General features: G+C 38.7%; 1 pseudogene; it reads right to left on the reverse strand.

The window, feature by feature from the left end:
* Nucleotides 1–7,274: 7,274 nt before the first annotated feature.
* LOC149190834 (sucrose synthase 1 pseudogene) lies at nucleotides 7,275–7,760 on the reverse strand (annotated as a pseudogene).
* Nucleotides 7,761–9,975: the final 2,215 nt, after the last annotated feature.

Consider the following 9,975-nt stretch of genomic DNA (forward strand, 5'->3'; position numbering starts at 1 on the left):
GGAATTCGAAGCTTACTTCCAGTGGTAGCTGGTAAATATGATCAAGGGGTTGGAGCTCCCTTCCAGTGGGTGCTGGAAAAAGAGAGAAGGTCGTAGCCTTCTGCAGGTGGGTGTCTGCAAGCTGGTATGAATTTGTGTTATTACAAGACTATAAGAATTATTTCATCATAATAAAAAGAAGACAGAGACAACAACAACGGTGGTTTTTTCCCACATTGGGTTTCCACCTAAAAATCATGGTGTTCATATGTGTTTCTTATGTGTGATGATTTATTTTATTCTTACTACACATGGTTATTGTATATCTAATGTTGATGAAGTACTAACATACTGGTTCAAGATAAAATTGACTGAAAAACTAAGTTGACTAGATATATGTTACTTGTCTGCATTAAAGTCATGTACATATGTAGGTTTACTTCAGAATAGTCGCGTACATAAATTAGAATAAGAAAATTAAATCTAGTTTTGTTGAAATATTGATTCACCCCCCCCCCCCCCAAGTATTTTTCCTAACAATTGGAATTAGAGCAGGTCCTTCGAAAGAAGCTTGATCGATTGAAGGAAGATTCATCAAGATGAGCAATCAAGAGGGGATAGCATCTATCAGGCCACCATTATTCAACGGAACCAATCTAGTTTTATGGAACATAAGAAAAATATCTTAGTTACAGTCACTTGGAGCAGATGTATGGGGAATTGTTGAAGGAGGCTACCAATATCCATCCTCCATTCCCATAGATGAAAAAAAAAAAAAATATGAGACCAATGCAAAGGTTTTTAATGATCTATTAGGAAGCATGGCATGATTAGAATTTGTCAAAGTCATGCAGCTGAATACAACAAAGGATATATGGGACAAGATCATCCAAATCTATGAAGGTGAAACCAAGGTAAAAAGTGCCAAGCTTCAAACTCGTAGAATTTAATATGAAACTCTCAGTATGCACCATGATGAAAGTATCACAAGTTTCTTTCTTAGGGTAGATGAGATCATAAATTCTATGAGAAATCTTGGTGAAGAAATAAAAGAATCATCACTGGTTGAAAAAATATTAAGGTCTCTAACTCCCAAATTTGATTCAAAAGTTTTTGCCATAGAATAAATACAGGACTTGAAGAATCTTACTGTTGAACAACTTCATGGGATTCTAACAACCTGTGAAATGAGAAAAGTGGGTCCCTCGGATATCAAAGAAGTTGCATTCAAAGCTACTACAAAAGGAAAAGAAAAGGAAGAATCAAGTTATATATCAGAAGAATAAGAGGCAAACTTCATAAAGAAACTCCAAGTGGGTACTGGAAGATTCAAAGGTAAGCTTCCCCTCAAATTTTTTCTTGTGGCAGAGTTAGTTATTACGCTGCTAAGTGTCCCTATAGAGAAAATCATGAGAAAGGGAAAGAAGTTGAAAAAATAAATAGGAGAAGGTTTGAAAACAAGAGAAGTTTTTATACACATTAAGATAGTGATGGTCTTTCAAATGGTGAAGAAGGTGAGTCTAATTAAGAATGTAAATTACTTATGGCATTTGAAGAAAAAATTACTAATGAGTCTAATGATAATTTCATGGATTCCCTATAAGAAAAGGATATTTTTATTGAAGAAATAACTCAGCTTGAGATTTTTTTAGAAGAAGCTAAACTAGCATAAGAAAATTTGAAGAAACAAATCATAGAAAAGGAAGAGCATAATGAAAAGCTAGAATGTGAAATAGTAAGCCTAAGGAAAGAACTTGAGAAATAAAAAATCCTTAATCTTAGATTTTCTAAAGGATCTGAAACCTTAGATCAAATCATCAAATTTCAATATTCTCCTCTTATAAATCTTCTACAAAAACAAGAAGCTATCTCAATGCAGTAAAAAGAAGTAGTCAACAAAATTCCAGCCTACTACAAAAGAATAAAGGACAAAATACTTCCCAGCTAAATTATGCTCAGTTCAATCAAAAGGATAACAACAGTAGAAAGTATTATACTCCCTAAAATTTCTACTTTAATGGGAAATGTTTCGCTTTGTTAGAAAATTATATATTACAGAGAAATGGAACACATAAAAATATTGTAGAAATATAAACAAAGAAAACACATAAAAACAAGAGAGACACAGATATACGTGGTTCACCCAATTTGGGCTACATCCACGAAGAAATAGTCAATCCTTCCTATTATATTATCTAGCAAAATGAAGAGATACAACCTACAGCAGATCCATTGTAATTCCCTCTTCGCTCTCAAACAATCTCCTCTCTCTTTCTCACTCATAATACACATCTACATAGCTGCAATACAATTCCCTCATATATAGCGAGGGGTTTCCTTCTAGGGAAAAATAACCTAAATTAAACATAACTTCTACCGTCAGATTTCCGCCTCATGAACGACCCAGATTGACTACAAAATTACAACATTTTACAAGGAAATCTTACATCTATTTTTAGCTTTGGGACCCCCCTTGCAACGCAAATAATAGGTGGCGTTGCCGCCACAATACGAAATGGTGTCCAATGTGGCAATACCTCTAAATAAAGAAGATAATCAAGCTCCACACCCAACATGATTGCCACAATTTTGGTCATAAGGCTACTCGATGTGTTTCTCCTTCGACCCCCCATGTAGCGCAAATAACAGGCGCCGTTGCCACCATAATACGAAATGAATTCCAATGCAGTGAGACTTTTGAATAAAGAAGATAATCAGGCTCCACACCCAACGCGCTTGTCACAATTTTTGTCATAAGGCTACTCAATGTGTTTCTCCCTGGAACCCCCTTGCAACGCAAATAACGTGCGGCATTGCCACCACAATACGAAATGGGGTCCAATGCAGCAATACCTTTGAATAAAGAAGATAATTAGGCTCCACACCCAACACGCTTCTCACGATTTTGGTCATAAGGCTACTCAATGTGTTGCTTACAAAACTATCATGACTAGAGAAACAAGAAAACAAAAGAATGAGATTGGGGTAAAGAAATACTCTTACAATGCCTTCTCTCCTCCTCAATATGAAACTGAATGCTCTTTTAGCAATAACTTTGGGCATAAAGAATATGAATGCAGGGGAAAAGGATGACTAACACCTCAAAATGAGCAAATGGAAACACCATCTAAGGTATGGAAGAATAATACCATTGAATCAGAGAACTGTGGTCTAGCTTTATATGTAGGAGATCAAGAAAACCTCTGGTCAAAAGAAAGAAAAAGAAATTTTATTATAAATCAAATTGACTTATTAAAGCATGTGTTTCATGCTTGGTTAAATTATTTATAGGTCAAAGCCTCCATTTCAAGCTTCTAGGGTTTATGTCAAGTGTCCTTGCCCATGTCATACTATAAATACCCTTCTTGGGATTTATTTGTCAAGAAAGAAATTTGTTTTAATGTAAAATAGGTCAGTTAGGCCTCCTCCACCAATTTGGCCTCAAAATGGACAAGTCAACCTAACTAAGAGGAAGAAACTCCTATATAAAGGAAACAACTCGACCTCATTTGAGACACACATTCATCAAGTCTGTGTTGGAAATAATATTGAGAGGGGGGTGAATCAATATTATCATATCAATAATTTTTCATTTCCCAGATAGATTTATATACGCTACTTTTGTGAAGTGAACTAGCGTGTAAACACTATTGTTATTAGAGAAACCAATGTATACCCAGAGAACTTGTGATTTAGTCAATTTATCATGTGTTTATCTTTAACCAGTGCATCAATAACTTATTAAACAGTGCATTAAAAACAGAATAAACCATCACACATAAGAAACACACATGAACACCAAGATTTAAGGTGGAAACCCAATGTGGGTGAAAACCACCTGATGTTGATGTCTTTGTCTTCTTTTAATAACAAGAAAATCTATTTACAATCTTGTACTAGTGCAGAATCCTACCAGTACGCAAGCACCCACCCGCCAAAGGCTACAACCTTCTCTCATTTTCTAGCTTCTACTGTAAGGGAGCTACAACCCCCTAGCTCTTATACTAGCCAATGTGTTTACTAGTACATAGGCACCAGCCTATAGAGGGCTAATACCTTCTATCTTCTTCCAGGGACCACGTTTCATAAACTTTCAGACTGGATGCTCCTGGTACACAAAAATACACATGAAGGCCTCGTTTCATCAAATTTTCATACTGGACCCATCAGAATTTTCAAACTGCATCAGCCAATAATCAGTTAATCTGAATAGTCAGATCACTGTCACCAGAACACTATGCTGAACCCAGAAACCTTCATTATCATTCAGAACCAGCTACAACTTCAAAAATCATGCATCAGAACATATACGCTACTTTCCTGAACCCAACCTGCATGTATACGCTACTTCCTTTAATCAAACCTGTGTATACCTTCAAAACTACTGAAACATAAAACTTCTGAATCAAGTTTGTACCAAGCAGCAATATACTGAACATCTACTGTCAATTTTGGTGAGCCCCAGTATTGCAACAATAATGCTGCAACTCCTGGAACTCCCTTCTTTACTTTTATCAACCCGGTAGTTCGTAACAAACTTGGAAGCGACGGTGCTATATGCACAAGTACTAGCTCTTGCCGCAGCTGTCACTTGGTCAGCTGGCACAAGTCCGCTAGGAGCTTAAGCCAACTTCTATGAGCTCTTAGAAGAAGATTTTTAATTTATGGATGAAAGCTAACTCGAAGGAAGCTAATCTATTTGCGAAAAGAGATTGAAAAACTAAAGGACAACGCAAACCCTAGCAAACCCTAATTCTACCAGCTAGTCCTACTAATGCAAAGGAGAGAATGAAAACTACTGAAAGAGATGCCATTAATTCTATGAAGGTAAAATACATGTGTCTAGACTACCTCTATCTGAAGAAAACATCTTTTTGTATTTTTGAATAAGTTATTAGAATTATCATGCATGTGCTTTTGACTGGCTTTTTACTGTGCAGGGGTGGATCAAGGAGGAGAAATGCTTGGAAAAGGTTGGGAAGGTTCAGAGAGGGCCTAAGGGGTCCCTAACACCCTTCCAAAGAGTTTCACAGAGTTTGGATATCAAGAAACCTCATTCGTGAGCTTCTACAAGAAGTCTGCAGGGGTTCTACAAGATGTTTCATGAATTTCTACAGGATGTTCAAAAATTTCTACAAGATGTTTAAAAATTGGATTTTGGAGGATGGGTGAGTGAGGGAAGATGCATGAATGGATATGGAGGTAGGATAGGGGTCTGAAGTGGCCCAGGGACTGGTGGATGGAGTGGTGAGAAGGTGTAGATAGCTAAGTTGGCTCAAAGAAGGCTGAAACAATGATGTACAAAAACTAGGGTTATGTGAGCAAATGTGGCAAACGTGAGGTAAGGATTCTAAGTAGAGGGTGGAGTGGATGGTGCTAATGGAGAATAAGCAGATGAAGGAGTGGTGCAGGTGCTCTACAAGTCGTTTTTCCAATCTGAACCAACAAAGACTTGTAAATTCAAAGACCTAGTTACGTTGACCTAATTTGCTAGCTGTTAGTAAAGAGAATGAACAGAAGTGTGACCTGCAATGAAACCATGTATTTTAACTCATGCAACTAAGCAAATGAAAGATTGAACTTGTAACCAACTTCTACACATGAAGATCAAACACTAGTGATTGCATGGCAAAGCAAAATCAGTGTTTTTGTGGGCAGCAAAGTCATCCTAGTCACAGCTCCTGATCCCACTGAGGGAGAGGTGAAACCACAGATTGTTTGTTGGCCCTTTTCTTGAAGCTTTTTCTGTTAACAACCTATCAACTAAATCTGATCATGAAAAGCTATTTTACTCATCAAAAACAACCTAAATAATAAAACAAGGTTTAATTCTAAATAACAGATTTTATTCTAAGAATGTAGCAAAGACACATGAAAGTAAACAAAGGAGGTACTGGGAACTTGAGATGGGCCCAACCCCAAGAGCTACAGCCTCTTAAGAGAGATTTAGAGCTTGTGCAAAGCTGGATTCATCTTTATTGATCAAAAGACATGTTACATTCCAAAAACTGTCCACAAGGAGAACTTGAAAATGTGCTGAAAGCAAAGCTAATCTACTGCCTAAAAATCAAACTACAAAATGACTACAAAATGAATACAAAATGACTATAAAGTGGCTAACTACTGGCTAACCAAAATGAGGCCCTAAGCCTTCCTATTTATACAAATTGAGGACCCCAACAGTCCTCCTAAACTTTAGGGACTCGGCTGCCCAAAACTTGTAGTTAACAGTAGTCCTACTTGACTTGCTTGGATGCCCTTGTGTTAATTGATTTGGTGGCCCTTGAACTCCGAGCTGATGGTGGATAATTTGAGGTAAGGGCCCATAAATGAAGGGAACACCTTCCTAAAAATCCTCTCCACGAATTTGGCTGCCAAGTGCTCATTTAAACCTTTGATTTTGTCTCCAAATTGACCAAAAAGGCTACACAAAGAACACATTAGACTTGTTGGCATAATGACTAACCCAATTCACTCTATTAGCATAAATATAATCAAAAACATGCAATAAACTAATGAGAATGGTGGATTAAGTCGAATTAGGAGGTTGAATGAGCCCAAATAATTATCCATTTTTGGGGCTCATCATCACCCCCCTACTGAAAGTATTGCTCATCCTCTGAGCAACCAATCTATCTCCTCATCTTTGATGGCCCTGGTGGCTTCCCTGTCATGCTAAGCTTCTGAAGTGATGTCCTCTTCTTAGTCATGAAACCATGCTTTTCTCTTTGCTTCTTCCCACTGCCTGTGCTCCTTTTCCTAGAGAAGTTTCAGCTTTGGTATGATTGTGCAAGTATATTCAATCAGATGGTGGAAATGGTGGTGAAAGGCGATGAAACCAGTGGAGGATGGAAGAAAAGAGTGGTTGCATGCCTCCTCAACAGACTTCAAGCTTCAAATCCCTCTCCATAATCGATTCTGGCCTGCCCAAAGGCTCTACAGGATGTTTCTGGTAGAAATACAGAACTTCCTGTAGAAAGTCCTGTAGCTTCCTGTAGAAGGTTGAACCATGACTAGATTGTGTCCGAACCCTGAAAAAATGAGTGTTCATGGAGGGGATGGATGTGAGGATTCCTGGGAACTTGGTAGGGACCCTTCTGCTTGTGTTGGGAGGCCCCCTTTCCACATTGTGTCCCTGCAACCTGCAACAATTTCCAGGGATTAAACTTGTTTTTTTTCCCTCTCTATTTCTTCCTTCTTTTCTTTCTTGCTTCTCCAGTGGATTTTCCTATGATGGCTTGCCCTAGGTTTTCTTTCCCTTAGCTTCCTTACCCTTATTCTTCTTCTCTGCCTCACTATCTTTCTTCCTCACGCTCTGTTTTGGCTTGTGCACTGATCAGAATGGGAATTCTGAATATGGTTTCCTCCCCAGAATGTGGGGGACAGTATCCCTCAAGTGTTTTTTTCTTTGCAAACCACTCAACCAGTCCTGTCATGTTTTTCACTCTATTGAGTCTTGCCATAGAAAAGATAATGGGCTTTTTATGGTCATTCAAAACACACATGTGTTCAATTGTCTGTTCAGGATTGAACAAGAGTTCCTCAATTGAACCATGTAAAGCGGTAAGACAATGCTGCTCCTCTATATAAGGGAAATAAATCTGCATGTCTGCTCCAGGAGAAACAATGTTGAATTTGGGATCAAAAACATCAATTCCATGAACCACACGATAAATACCAGGAAGGGTGAAAGCAGTGTGGCTCTCATACTGTCCAACAATATCCTTGCTTCTAGCAATCTCTTGATATGTGCTAGTGATAATAAAATCTGCATGATTCATTGCAATTAGATCTACAGTAAACTGGCAAGAGAAATGTATTTTTCTTCATATTTTTTCCAGTATATGTCTAAATCTGGGTATTTGTTCTTCTCCATGGCATGGGCTATGTTGCACTGAAGACAATTCCAGGCAGCAATAAGAAAACGGCTTTTGAATTCATAGACAGACTTGCATTCACATTTTCCCTACCCCCTCAACACATCGAATTCACCACCTTTTGAATTATTTGCATGGGAAAGTTATGTTCAGGCCTACCTGTCTTCTAGATTCTGTTGCGTATCAGGCTCGCTCAGAGGCGCAGGGGCACTCTATAGGCGTTTCTACTGGAAGCTGCGCTACAGGAGACCCAGCATACGAAGAAGCTTGGACTGTTCACGTCGAGGGTGGCAATTGAGCCCCAGTATTGCAGCAATAATGCTGCAACTCCTGGAACTCCCTTCTTTAATTTTATCAACCCGGTAGTTTGTAACAAACTTGGAAGTGATGGTGCTGTATGCACAAGTACTATAGCTCTTGCCGCAGCTGTCACTTGGTCAGCTGGCACAAGTCCGCTAGGAGCTTAAGCCAACTTGTATGAGCTCTTAGAAGAATCTTTTTAACTGATGAATGAAAGCTAACTCAAAGGGGCTAATTTACTTACAGAAAGAAACTGGAAAGTGGAAAGGAAATGCAAACCCTAGCAAACCCTAATTTTACCAGCTAGCCCTACTGATGCGAAAAAGAGGATGCAAGCTACTGAAAGAGATGCCATGACTTCTAGGAAGGTAAAATGCATGTGTCTAAGTTATCACTATCTGAAGAAAACATCTTTTTGTATTTTTGAATAAGTTGTCACAATTATCATGCATATAATTTAACTGTTTTTGACTGTGCAGAGGTGGATTAGCGAGAGGAAATGCTTGGAAGAGGTCGGGAAGGTTCAGAGAGGGCCTAAGGGGTCCCTAACACCCTTCCAGAGAGTTTCAGAGAGTTTGGCTATCAAGAAACCTCATTCGTGAGCTTCTACAGGAAGTCTGCAAGGGTTCTACAGGATGTTCAAAAATTTCTACAGGATGTTTAAAAATTGGATTTTGGAGGATGGGTGAGTGAGGGAAGATGCATGAATGGATATGGAGGTAGGATAGGGGTCTGAAGTGGCCCAGGGACTGGTGGATGGAGTGGTGAGAAGGTGTAGATAGCTAAGTTGTCTCAAAGAAGGCTGAAACAATGATGTGCAAAAACTAGGGTTATGTGAGCAAATGTGGCAAACGTGAGGTAAGGATTCTAAGTAGAGGGTGGAGTGGATGGTGCTGATGGAGAATAAGTAGACGAAGGAGTGGTACAGGTGCTCTGCAAGTCGTTTTTCCAATCTGAACCAACAAAGACTTGTAAATTCAAAGACCTAGTTACGTTGACCTAATTTGCTAGCTGTTAGTAAAGAGAATGAACAGAAGTGTGACCTGCAATGAAACCATGTATTTTAACTCATGCAACTAAGCAAACGAAATTCTGAACTTGTAACCAACTTCTACACATGAAGATCAAACACTAGTGATTGCATGGCAAAGCAAAATCAGTGTTTTTGTGGGCAGCAAAGTCATCCTAGTCACAGCTCCTGATCCCACTGAGGGAGAGGTGAAACCACAGATGTTTGTTGGCCCTTTTCTTGAAGCTTTTTCTGTTAACAACCTATCAACTAAATCTGAGCATGAACAGCTATTTTACTCATAAAAAACAACCTAAATAATAAAACAAGGTTTAAATCTAAATAACAGATTTTATTTTAAGAATGCAGCAAAGACACATGAAAGTAAACAAAGGAGGTACTGGGCACTTGAGATGGGCCCAACCCCAAGAGCTACAGCCTCCTAAGAGAGATTTAGAGCTAGTGCAAAGCTGGATTCATCTTTATTGATCAAAAGAAATGTTACATTCCAAAAACTGTCCACAAGGAGAACTTGAAAATGTGCTGAAAGCAAAGCTAATCTACTGCCTAAAAATCGAACTACAAAATGACTACAAAATGAATATAAAGTGACTAACTGAAATGAGGCCCTAAGCCCTCTTATTTATAGAAATTGAGGACCCCAACAGTCCTCCTAAACTTTAGGGACTCGGCTGCCCAAAACTTGCAGTTAACAGCAATTCTACTTGACTTGCTTGGCTGCCCTTGTGTTAATTGATTTGGTGGCCCTTGAACTCCGAGCTAATGGTGGAGAATTCGAGGTAAGGGCCC

Source organism: Pinus tabuliformis, chromosome 3_1 (genome assembly GCF_031772625.1).
Source record: "Pinus tabuliformis cultivar Carrire ecotype Pingquan chromosome 3_1, CPIR1, whole genome shotgun sequence".
Classification (NCBI taxonomy): Eukaryota; Viridiplantae; Streptophyta; class Pinopsida; order Pinales; family Pinaceae; genus Pinus; species Pinus tabuliformis.